Genomic DNA, 13,600 nt, shown 5'->3' with positions numbered 1-13,600 from the left:
GCCCCTCATGGGACAATCAGATCACCTTGTAACCTCCCCAGCGCTTAGAACAGTGCCTTGCACATAATAAGCACTTAACAAATACCAAAATTATTATTATCATTATTATTTTAAGGTTCTGAAGTTCTCCATTAAATGTTCCTTTTTTCTGATATTTGTTAAGTGCTTACTATGTGCCAGGCGTTGTTCTAAGCACTGAGGTAGACACCAGCTAATCATGTTGGAAACAGTCAAAGTCATAGGAGAAGCTGCTTGGCTCAGTGGAATGAGCCCGGGCTTGGGAGTCAGAGGTCATGTGTTCTAATCTCAGCTCTGCCACTTGTCAGCCGTGTGACTTCGGGCAAGTCACTTAACTTTTCTGTGTCTCAGTGACCTCATCTGTAAAATGGGAATTAAGAATGTGAGCCCCACGTGGGACAACCTGACAATCTTGTATCTCCCCCAGTGGTTAGAACAGTGCTTGGCACATAGTAAGTGCTTAACATATACTATCATTATTATTATGAAATATTGTATATCCTGAGTAATGCACAGAACAGAACAGATGTCTATTACTTCCAGGTAGGCAAATAAGCCTCTTGGAATTCTCCTGAAGTGTCAAATGTGGCTTATATTTTTTATGTTATTTGTGAAATATTTACTATGTCCCAGGCATTGTACTAAACCCTGGGGTAGATACAAGCTAATCAGTCTGGACACAGTTCATGTTTACATGGGATTCATAGTCTTAACCCCCATTTTAAAGAGAAGTTACAGACAACAATGACTTTACAGTCTAAAGGTAGTCTAATACCATCTCTGCCCTTGCCTGCTGTGTGATTTGGGGCACTTCACTTTACTGTGCTTCAGTTCCCTCACCTACAACATGGGGATTCAATGACTGGTCTCCCTTCTAGTTAGACTGTGACCCTTATGTGGTACCCAATTATCTACCCCAGGGCTTAGTACAGTGCTTGGCATATAGTAAGTGTTTAATAAATTCCATAGTTATTACTGCTATAAACCAGACATTCCTCCAGTATTAATAAGAATCCCATGGCTTCTGACCTCATACAACTGTTTCTCTCCTCCACCTTTCTGCTGTGTGACTTTGGGCAAATCATTTAACTTCTCTGTGCCTCAGTTCCCTTCTCTGTAAAATGGGGATTAAAACAATGAGCCCCATGTGGGACAGAGACAGTGTCCAACCCAATTTGTTTGTATCCATCCCAGCAACTAGAACAGTGCCTAGAACATAATACTTACTTAAATACCATTTATTATTATTATTATTATTGTTATTATTATTATTATTATTATTATTATTATTATATCCTTTTTTTCCAGCTCAGGCAGCTATTCCTCATTCTAGTCAGAAGATGGAAAGCAAGAGCAGGATCAGTAACTCTAGGCAGATATGGGTTATGTGTAGGGTGCTAATTTCTTATTTTGAGTGCCTTCTCCAGTCCATGAATAATTGAATCACAAAATTGCCGCCAGTGATTTATCTCTACCGGTATAAGTATACTTAAAAAATATAATTTCTTTGGAGTATCGGGTACTAATCTGAACAGGAGTTGTTCAGGCCCTGGGTGACTATCTGACCAGAGATTTTGAGAAGGTTTCAAGGTTCCCAAATACAGTGAGAGTGGTGATGATGATGGTATTTGTTAAGTGCTTACGATGTGCCAAGCACTGTGGCGTGCCGAGAAACTTTCTTCATGTGTTTCCAATGTGGGATCTATCATTGGCTGAGCCTCAGTCATTTCAGTCTCACTAGTGTGCATGGATAGGCTCTCACTGCTATTTATTTTTGAGGGGTGGGGGTGCGTTATATATGTAACAATAATAATAAGTGGTAATTGTGAAGTGCCTGCCAGGTGCCAATCACTGAGAAGAAATGTGGCCTAGTGGATAGAGCACAGGCCTGGGAGTCAGATGGACCTGTGTTCTAATCCTGGCTCTGCCACTAATTTGCTGCAAAAACTCCTAACTCTTGGTTTCAAAGCTCTCCATCACCTTACCCTCTTCTACCTCACCTCTCTTCGCTCCTTCTACAGTCCAGCCCCCACACTCTGCTCCTCTGTTGATACCCTCCTCACTGTGCCTCGTTCTCGCTTATCCCACAGTCAACCCCTGGCCCAAATCCTATCTCTGGCCTGGAATGCTCTCCTTCCTCAAATCAGCCAAAAATCACACTTCCTCCTTCAAAGCCCTACTGAAGGCTCACCTCCTCCAAGAGGTCTTCCCAGACTAAGCCCCCCTTTTCCTCAGCTCCTCCTCCCCTTCCCATCACCCTGACTCAATCGCTTTGCTCTGTCCCCTTCCCGCCCCACAGCATTTGTGTATATATATATATAAGTATATATATAGAATTATATATAAATATATATATAGTATATGTATATATATGTATACAGATATATATACATATATATGCATATATATATTTATATATAATTCTATTCATTTACATTAATGCCTCTTTACTTGTTTTGATGCGTATACATATTGATGCTAATAATAATAATAATAATAATAATAATGGCATTTATTAAGCGCTTAATATGTGCAAAACACTGTTCTAAGCGCTGGGGAAGTTACAAGGTGATCATGTTGTCCCACACGGGGCTCACAGTCTTAATCCCCATTTTACAGATGAGGCAACTGAGGCATAGAGAAGTTGAGTGACTTGCCCAAAGTCACACAGCTGACAATTGACAGAGTGGGATTTGAACCCATGACCTCTGACTCCAAAGCCTGTGCTCTTTTCCACTGAGCCACGCTGCTTCTCATGGCTATTGATTCCTGTTTACTTGTTTTGATATCTGTCTCACTCCTTCTAGACTGTGAGCCCCTTGTGGGCAGGGATTGTCTCTATTAGTTTTTCTTTTTAATGGCATTTATTAAGCGCTTACTATGTGCAGAGCACTGTTCTAAGCGCTGGGGAGGTTACAAGGTGATCAGGTTGTCCCATGTGGGGCTCACAGTCTTAATCCCCATTATACAGATGAAGTAACTGAGGCTCAGAGAAGTTAAATGACTTGCCCAAGGTCAAACAGTAGATGTGGCAGAGTCGGGATTCGAATCCATGACCTCTGACTCCAAAGCCCGTGCTTTTTCCACTGAGCCACGCGGCTTCTCTATTGTTGCAGAATTGTAATTTCCAAGTGATTAGTACTGTGCTCTACACAGAGTAAATGCTCAAGAAACACGATTGAATGAATGAATGAATGCTTGGTGACCTGGGGCAAGTTATTTAACTTCTCTGTGCCTCAGTTACCTCATCTGTAAAATGGGGACCATAGGACCATAAGCACAACATGGGGTAAGGACTGTGTCCAAAGTGATTAGTTTGTATCTACTCAAGCACTTGGTAGAGTGCCTAGCACATAGAAAGTGCTTAGCAAATTTCCTGAAAAAAAAGCAATGTACTAAGCAGTGGGGAAGATAAGAGGTAATGAGGTTGAATACAGGCTCTGTCCCCCATAGAGTTCACAGTCTAAATAGGAGGAAGAAGAATGTGTGGTAAGGTACTAAATTAATGTAAAGTCAGAATGATGATGGTGCTCAGTATCTCTGCATCAAAAACCTATGGTGCTATACAACATACAAATGATATACGGTCCTTAGCCCTTAAAGGGCTCACTTTGAATTTTCATCGTGCTCAATCTCTCTCTCTCTCTCTCTCTCTCTCTCTCTCTCTCTCTCTCACACACACACACACACACACACACACACACACACAGTCCTGTGGCTCTCCCAGGCAGTGATGATGACTACAAGAGAAGCAGCTACAGAGAAGCAGCGTGGCTCAGTGGAAAGAGCCCGGGCTTTGGAGTCAGAGGTCATGGAGTTCAAACACTGGCTCTGCCACTTGTCAGTTGTGTGACTTTGGACAAGTCACTTACCTTCTCTGGGCCTCAGTTCCCTCACCTGTCTAATGGGGATTAAGACTGTGAGCTCCCGTGGGATGACCTGATTACCATAAGGCTCTAACGGGCCCAAGGTCAGGCCAGAGGGAGGCAGGAAACGGCAAGGGCCCTCCTCTGGGCCCATGCTAACTGGGCCTCACTCTGGCATCCCCAAAAGCATGAGACATGCCTCCTCAAGATGCCCCATGAGACCTGACCAGACATCCCTGCAGAGGCCCAGTGAGAAGCGGCCCACATGAGACCCACTTTGGAAATGTGTTACCTCCACATAAACCCTGGGGGCAATTTCCGTCCTTAACCCCGGCCTGTAGTCTTTCTAATAGGCCATGAGCTGGAATCAGGAATAGTCTGTCAGCTCCTCCTCTAACCTGCAAACCCCTTGTGGTAGACATCATTCATTCATTCTTTCAATCATATTTATTGAACACTTACTGTGCCTGGGAGACTCGATATAACAATAAACAGATACATTCCCTGCTCACAATGAGTTTAAAGACTATAACCTCTATATATTTTTTTTGTACACTACTCTTCTAGATGCTTACTGTGTGCTCTGCATACAGTATGTCTTCAATGAACACTGCTGATTGGCGGGATGTCTGATAGCTGGACCTCCATACATTCTAAATTCCTCCAGAAAAGAATTTACAATCCTTTCTGCAGTGGTAGCAAATTTGTGACAACAGCACCAGAGCAAAGTGACTAATGTCCTTGAAGAGGCCATGAAAGAGAGAGGGCAGATATATGAGACACAGAGACCCCTACCCGCTAAAACTTTTGCTCCTGCCTTGGCCAGCTTCTTCAAGGGAAAAACATATGTGTAAGTGCTTCTTAGTGGGTGTGACTGTGTGTTGTTGCAGGTGTAAACGGTATTTGTTAGGTGCTTATTATGTGTCAAGCACTGTTCTAAGACCTGGGGTATAACGTTTATCAGGCTGAACACACTCCCTTTCCCACATGGGGCTCACAGTCAAAGTTGTAGGGAGGAGGATTTCATTCTCATTTTACAGATGAGATAACTGAAATACAGAAAAGTTAAGAAACTTGCCCAAGTTCTCGTAGCAAGCAATGGCACAGGCAGGATTGGAACCCAGGTCCTCGGACTCTCAGGCCTATGTTATTTTCATTATGCTATGCTAACTCCTAAAGCAGCATCTGTTTGTGTGATGGTGTGTGTGTGTGTGTGTGTGTGTTATTTTAACGTGTGTGGCTCTCTGTCTCTGTCTCTGCCTTGCAGCCTCCATATAGCGCAGTCTTTCTCTGTCTCTATTCTCTCTGCTTTTCCACTTTTTTCACATCAGATATCTAAGCCCACCCGCCACAAGCCACATCAACAACAATAATAATAATTTTGGTATCTGTTAAGTGCATACTATGTGCCAGGCACTAAATTCTGTGTGGATACAGCAAATCAGGTTGGACACAGTCCCTGTCCCACACAGTCTTAATCCCCATATTACAGATGAGATAACTGAGGCACAGAGAAGTGAAGTGACTTGCCCAAGACCACACAGCATACAAGTGTTAGAGCCGGGATTAGAACTCGTGGTCTTCCTACTCCCTGGCCCGGACTCTATCCACCACACTATGCTGCTTCTCAACATCACATCTAATCCCACTCTCTGCTCCAGAAAACACGGTTCCTTCAGGTTTGGGCCTGTTTCTCTTGCCTACTCTCAGCCTCTTTGCCCCATTGAATTCCTGTCTTCGGAGCCCCACAATTTATATGGTCAGAGGCCAAGTGGGGTTGAAATTGTTTTTTCATTTGCACAGTTCATTTCATCTGGGAGTTTGAGTACCTTCACTGGTATGCTTAGAAAGTTTACCCTAATGCATAGATCTATTTCTCCTGGCCAGGCCTAATGGATTTATGGTTCAGGAGGGGGTGTTGTTTGTTGAGAAGCAACGTGGCTCAGTGGAAAGAGCACGGGCTTTGGAGCCAGAGGTCATGGGTTCAAATCCAGGCTCTGCCAATTGTCAGCTGTGTGACTTTGGGCAAGTCACTTAACTTCTCTGCACCTCGGTTTCATCTGTAAAGTGGGGATTAAGACTGTGGGCCCCCCATAGGACAACCTGATCACCTCGTATCTCCCCAGAGTTTAGAATAGTGCTTTGCACATGGTAAACGCTTAATAAATGCCATTATTATTATTATTGTATCTAACCCCCCTTTGGCCACCTCCAGACTCACCTAGCCACCCACACTCACCAACTGATTGCTCCGTTGATTTGGCTGAGAGTCAGAAGGTCTTAGCTGCCACTGTCAGTAGAAATCCCTTTGTCTGTGCATCCCAGTGTGGCTTAGTGGAAAGAGCACTGGCTTGGAAGTCAGAGGTTGTGTGCTCTAATCCCAGCTCTGCCACTTGTCAGCTATGCGATTTGGGGCAACTCACTTAAATTCTCTGTGCCTCAGTTACCTCACCTGTAAAATGGGGATTAAGACTGTGAGTCCCACGTGGGACAACCTGATTACCTTGTATCTACCCCTATACTTAGAACGGTGCTTGGCACATAGTAAGTAGTTAACAAATACTATTATTATTATTATTATTTTATCTCCCTCAGGGGGAAATTCCCCACATCATTTATTCAATCAATATCATCAGTATCATCAGCATTTACTGAGCACTTACTAGGTACAGAGAGCTGTACTGAGCACTTGGGAGAAAACAGCACAATGGAATTAGCACACACGTTCTCTGCCCAAAATGAGTTTATAGTCTAGAGGGGGAGAGAGACATTAATATGAATAAATAAATAATTGATAATATACAATTTAAAGATATGTACTTAAGTGCTGTGGATTTGGAGGTGAGATGAGGTGAAATATCCGAAGGTCACAGATTCAAGTGCATAGATGATGCAGAAGGGAGAGTGAGCCAGGGAAAAGAGGGCTTAATTGGGGAAGGCCTCTTGGAGAAGATGTGACCTTAATGAGATGCGACCTTAATACTGGTAAGCCCTTGTAAGCCCACCTGCCCTTTTCTTGAAAACCTATCCACAAGGCCCTGGATCTGTCTTTCCACGGTGGCTCATACCAATATGCATACATACACTTATGGTTGTCCTTCATATTTGTCAGCCAGTCAGTCATATTTATTGAGCATTTACTTTGTGCAGAGCACTGTCCTAAGCACTTGGGAGAGTACAATATAACAGTGCAACAGACACATTCCCTGCCCACATTGAGCTTATAATCTATACCCCTTAGATGGCAAAATATGTGTACGGCTGAAAAAACCATTGAAGAACCCACTTCCCAGCAACATTGTGTACACCAAAAAGTTGTCCCTTGTTGTGTTGTGTTATTTAATGTTTGCGACACTGTGGACTGTTTATTCTCTTTTTTATAGTGTTTGTAAATCACTTACTATGTGCCAGGCACTGCACTAAGCCCCAAGGCAGATACAAGATAATCAAGTTGGACAAATTCCTTGTTCTACACAGAGCTCATAGTCTTAATCCCCATTTTACAGATGAGGTAACCGAGGCACAGAGAAGTTAAGTAAATTTTCCAAGGTTACACAGCAAGTATGTGGCACAGCCAGGATTAGAATCCAGGTCCCCTGACTCCCAGGCCCGGGGTCTTTCCACTAGGCCATTCAGGCTTCTTTACTCCTTTTGCCTCCTTGTCTCTTTCTCTTTTTACTTACAAAGGTTTTGCCCAAAGAAAGTGACTGCCCTTCCTTGATGGCAGTGCACCATGGTGGTCTCTCCTCAGCAATGGACTCCCAGTTTTCAGCCCGGATGTAGCATTGTCTGAAGATTTGTTTTATCTTGTCCTTAAAATATTTCCCCTGCCCTTCTTTCTTTCAGTTTCCAGATTTCAGTTTGTCATATGGCAGTTCTCCAAGCATCCCACTGTCACTCATTCTCCTCGCATGTCCCATCCAGCATAGCTATGTTAAGGTGAGAATCAAACCACTCCTGTCAATAGCTGGCTAGAGTATCTAATTGGTGATTTGTTATTTAGGTTTTGCCAAGCAGTCATGGAAGGACCATTGAAAATGGAAACAAATAGAGGTACAAATCAGGCCAAGAACTCTGGAAGATACCTGAGAATTCTCACGTGAGCCAAGAACAATATTTGTGCTTTGCACCAGGCTGTGTCGATTTGGAAACTCATCCTGAGAACTCCATTAAAGAATTTTTTTCTGCCCCCCATCATTCCCAGAATCACTGGTGGCTCACGCAGAATGACTAGCAAAAACAAATAGCACCTTTCCTTCATTCACTCATTTGATTGCATTTATTGAGCACTTACTGTGTGCAAAGCACTGTGCTAACCACTTGAGAGAGTACAGTGCCCCAAACATGGATCCTAGTTACTAACAAAAAAAGACACAGCAGCTATATAAGACATCAACCGGGCTAGAGGCAGAGGTAGACTTCATGGAGAGAGGAGAAAGATTGCTTGGGGACTAGAGCTCTCTGGATATCTGGGTCTTGCCCAGAGTAGAGGTAATTTATCCATTCAATCGTATATATTGAGCACTTACTGTGTGCAGAACACTGTACTAAGCCCTTGGGAGGTACAAGTTGGCAACATATAGAGATGGTCCCTACCCAACAACAGGCTCACAGTGTAGAAGGGGGAGACAGACAACAAACCAAAACGTGGATACGTTTCAAGTCATCAGAGTAAATAGAAGTAAAGCCAGATGCACATCATTAACAAAATAAATAGAATAGTAAATATGTACAAGTAAAATGGAGTAATAAATCTGTACGAACATATCTACAGGTGCAGTGGGGAGGGGAAGGAGGTAGGACGGGGGAGATGGGGAGGAGGAGAGGAAAAAGGGGGTTCAGCCTGGGAAGGCCTCTTGGAGGAGGTGAGCTCTCAGTAGGGCTGTGAAGGGAGGAAGAGAGCTAGCTTGGTGGATGTGGGAAGGGAGGGCATTCCAGGCCAGGGGGAGGATGTGGGCTGGCGGTCGATGGCGGAACAGGCAAGAACGAGGTACAGTGAGGAGGTTAGTGGCAGAGGAGTGAAGGGTGTGGGCTGGGCTGTAGAAGGAGAGAATAGAAGTGAGGTAGGAGGGGGCGAGGTGATGGAGAGCCTTGAAGCCGAGAGTGAGAAGTTTTTGCTTGATGTGTAAGTTGACTGGTAGCCACTGGAGATTTCTGAGAAGGGGAGTAACATGCCCAGAGCGTTTCTGCACAAAGATGATTCGAGCAGCAGCGTGAAGTATAGACTGAAGTGGGGAGAGACAGGATGATGGGAGATCAGAGAGGAGGCTGATGCAGTAATCCAGTCGGGATAGGATGAGAGATTGAACCAGCAAGGTAGCTGTTTGGATGGGGAGAAAAGGGCAGATCTTGGCGATGTTGCAGAGGTGAGACTGGCAGGTTTTGGTGACAGATTGGATGTGAGGGATGAACGAGAGAGCAGAGTCGAGGATGACATCAAGGTTGCGGGCTTGTGAGACAGAGAGGATGGTCGTGCCGTCTACAGTGACGGGAAAGTCAAGGAGAGGGCAGGGTTTGGGAGGGAAGATAAGGACTTCAGTCTAGGACATATAATAATAATTCATAATTATGGCGCTTGTTAAGTGTTCACTATGTGCCAAGTACTGCACTAAATGCTGGCCTAGATACAAATTAATCAGGTTGGACACAGTCTCTGCTCCCCATGGGCCTCACACTCTTAATCCTCATTTTACAGATGACATAGGTGAGGACCAGAGAAGTTAAGTGACTTGTCCGACGTCACATAGCATACGTGTGTCAGAGTCAGGATTACAACCCAGGTCCTGCTAACTCCCAGGCCCATGCTTTATAATAATGATAATAATAATAATAATAGTATTTCATAAGTGCTTACTATGTACCACTATGTGTTCTAAGTGCTGGGGGAGATACAAGGTAATCAGGTTGTGCCTCGTGGGGCTCACAGTCTTAATCCCTATTTTACAGATGAGGTAACTGAGGCACAGAGAAGTTAAGTGACTTACCCAAAGTTACATAGCTAACAAGTGACAGAGCTGGGATTAGAACCCACAATTTAGGACTCCCAAGCCCATGTTCTTTCCACTAATCCATGCTGCTTCTCAAGGCAGATGATCTTCAGATGAGGTTCACAGTAAAGTAGATATCCATTGGGATCAGGTTTGAGAGCAGGTGTGGAATACTAATACAGATTGCTGAGGAAGGATAATTTATTGTTTATGTTGGCTGGTTAAGGTACACCCTGGCCTCGAGGCTGGGGGCTAAGCTAGTTGACCGCTGGATCTCTTCTCCAACTGGGATTCTATGACATTTCCTTTCTGTAAGAGCAAATGTAAATGCCACTCAGAGACTTCCGCAGAAGGTAAAGGACTCATCTATAAATGTACTCCAAATTCCTTTATAACTTGAATCTCGTTAATCCTCTGTAGATCTGGGCTTTCTGGATAAGGTTTGACTGGACTAACTTAGCCCAGCTACAATCTATATTGTTCAACTGATTTGTGGATATCTTGGCTTGGTCCTCATAGAATCTTTTTGATTAATGGTATTTGTTAGGCACTTACTATATACCAGGCTCTGTTCTAAGCGCTGGAATAGGTATAGGTTAATCAAGTTAGACATAGTCCCTGTCCCATATGGAGCTCGCAGTCTTAATCCCATTTTACAGATGAGGGAACCGAGACCCAGAGAAGTCAAGCGACTTACCCAAGGTCACACAGCAGACAAGTGGCAGAGTCAGGACTAAAACCCAAGTTCTTCATGGCTCCCAGGCCCGTGCTCTATCCACTAAGCCATGCATGGGCCTGGGTGTCAGACGATGTGGGGTTTAATCACTCTTTTGCAACTGACCTGCTGTGTGACTTTGGGCAAATCACTTAACATCTCTGCACCTCATTTTCCTCTTTCGTAAATTAGGAATTCAATACCTGCTCTTCCTCCCCCTTAGACTGTGAGCCCCAGATCATCTGGCATCTATCTCAGCACTTAGTCCAGTCCTTAGCATATTGTAAGTACTTAACATATACTATTAATCATTATTGTGAAGAAATTCCTCAACCTACTACATAGGGGAGTGTTTGTTCCCCCAGAACTGATGGACACCAAAACATGAAAAGGCCACAACCTACCATGAATATTTTCATCACCTAGGCAGCGATACAAAAATATTTGATTGGGTTAACTTCGGGAAAGTTAGAATTCCTGTGATGAGCAAACCCATCCTGCAGCCTCCTGGGAATAGCACTTAATCCAAGTGTGTCTCTAAATCTCATGGATTCTTTTGATACTGGCTACTTCAGAGTGAAAGAGGATTCTTCTCTTGGTCCTTCTGAGAATCAACCATATTGACTTATAAATATCTGCTGCAAGGAGAGTTAGCGTGGGACAAGAATCATTCAAGAAAGAGATCTTTTCAAGATGGGTCTTCCCTTTCATTTATTCAATCATATTTATTGAGAACTTACTGTGTGCAAAGCACTGTACTAAGTGTTTGGGAGAGTAAAAAAATAACAATGAACAGACACGTTCCCTGCCCATGAAAAGCTTACAGTCTACGGGCATTACAGATACGGGCATAAGTGTTGTGGGAGGGGGAATGAATAAAGGGAGCAAATTAGGGTGATTCAAAAGAGGGATTAGTCACATCACAAACAAGCAAAATGCACAAAAAGGGGGATCTCAGGCAGAAAACCACTCCCCTGAGCAAATAGGGACCCACTAGTGATCAATGTTTAATGACACCACTAAAAATGCTATTGTTTTAGTACAAGGGTGCCAGAAAGAGGGGTGTTCTTTCACCTTGCACATTTTACAGAAAAGGGGATCAAAGTACACATAAGCATGTACTTTTCCCTTTTAAAAGGATATAGGGTATCACAATTTTTTAGAATAATATTAACACTTACCAAGGAATGGCCATCTAATCTCTTTCACCCTGAATAATAGTGCAGCAAATTCATCCGAGTTCAACAAGCAACCTGTGTCTGCAGCACTCAGAATCCCACCCCCATTCCTCCCAAACCTGATGCTAAACCTCAGATCCAGACATACATTTTCAACAACCACAGCCCCCTATCTGAACCAATTGCTCATGCTTTTTCTCTCCTAGGCTTTGCCAAGCCTCATGCCAATTTCAGGCAAGAAAATTATGTAGAAAATCACTTCATAAGTTATATAGCTCCATGCTCCATTCTACCCTAAGGAGTGTTCTAGACTAGTGTTTTCTTGATTTGTCTTCTGTGTGACCTTGGGCAGGTCACTTAACTTCTCTGTGCCTCAATTCCTTCAAATGCACGAAAAATCAGGATTCAGTATCTGCTTTCCCCTACTTAGACTGTGAGCCTCAAATGTGACCTGATTATCTTCTATTTCCCCCAGTTCTTAGTTCAGTGTTTGTCATAGAGTAAGTCGAAGTATTATATACTCTATGTGACTGCTATTTCTACTATAGTTGGATATCTTCCTTCCATTTCCTTGAAGGAGATTCATATGGCTATAATTCCTCAAGAAACACATGTGGTAAGATTCCTGTGACAGGAATGTGCTTCTGTTTCCCAGCATTTCAATCAATTAATCAATAAATCAGTGGCACTTATTGAATGTTTACCTTGGTCACAACACTGTACTAAGTATGCAGTGCACTCTATCAATCTCATTTAGTGGGTGCTTACTTTGTGCTGAACACTGAATTAAGCACTTGGGAGAGTACGATACAACAGAGCTGGTAGATGTGTTCCCTACCCACATAGAGCTTATAGTCTATTCATTCATTCATTCAAAAACATTTATTGAGCGCTTACTGAGTGCAGAGCACTGTAATAAACATTTGGGAGAGTACAATTTAACCACATAACAAGCACATTCCCTGCCCACAATGAGATTACAGTCTAGAGGAGGAGACAGGCAATAATATAAATAAACATATAGATATATGTATGTTTATAGATAAACATTAAGATATATACATAGCTCAAGAGAGGAGGTTACAGTTTAGATCAATACCATTTCCACTACTGTGGTTGTGAACTCCAGAAAACTGGTGGGAGGAGAGTGCATAAGCTCAGGATTGTCAACTAATGGAACTGACATATTGGACTGGAACTTGTAGGAGTGAATGATCTTAAATTCTGTTACATAACAAACTAGACAAGTCTGGTTGAATGAAGTGATTTGTAGAATATAGCGGCAACTTCAAATCCTCTCATTCTTCATCAGTCAGTCAAAGAATCAATTGCATTTATTGAGCATTTACTGTGTGCTAAATAGGAGTTTGGGAGAGTACAATACAACAGAGTTGGTAGATACATTCCCTGCCCACAATGAGCTTACAGTCTAGAGAGGAAGACAGACGTTAATATAAATGAATAAATTATGAATATCTACATAATTGCTGTACTTAGACTGTGAATCATATGTGGGACAGGGACTGTGTCCAACCCAATGATCTTGTGTCTACCCCAGTGCTTAGTACAGTTCCTGACACACAGTAAGTGTTTAATACATACCACATTCATTACTATCATTATTTTTTTTCATTAGATGATGAGTTGAATCTTGGGTGGCAAATCGAACTCATCTCTATTGACTCACTTGATTTTTATCTCTTGAGATTGCTGTGAGATGATTATAAATGCACAGGTAATTCTGGATTGTCAAGATATGGTGACACAAGGAAGGCTATTTTCCCCCGGGGCTTCACCTGGAGGTAGATATGCCCTTCCTCCCAGTGCAGCCTGAGC

Source organism: Tachyglossus aculeatus (assembly GCF_015852505.1).
Source record: "Tachyglossus aculeatus isolate mTacAcu1 chromosome 12 unlocalized genomic scaffold, mTacAcu1.pri SUPER_6_unloc_4, whole genome shotgun sequence".
In the NCBI taxonomy this organism is placed as follows: domain Eukaryota; kingdom Metazoa; phylum Chordata; class Mammalia; order Monotremata; family Tachyglossidae; genus Tachyglossus; species Tachyglossus aculeatus.
This window is presented reverse-complemented; position numbering follows the sequence as displayed.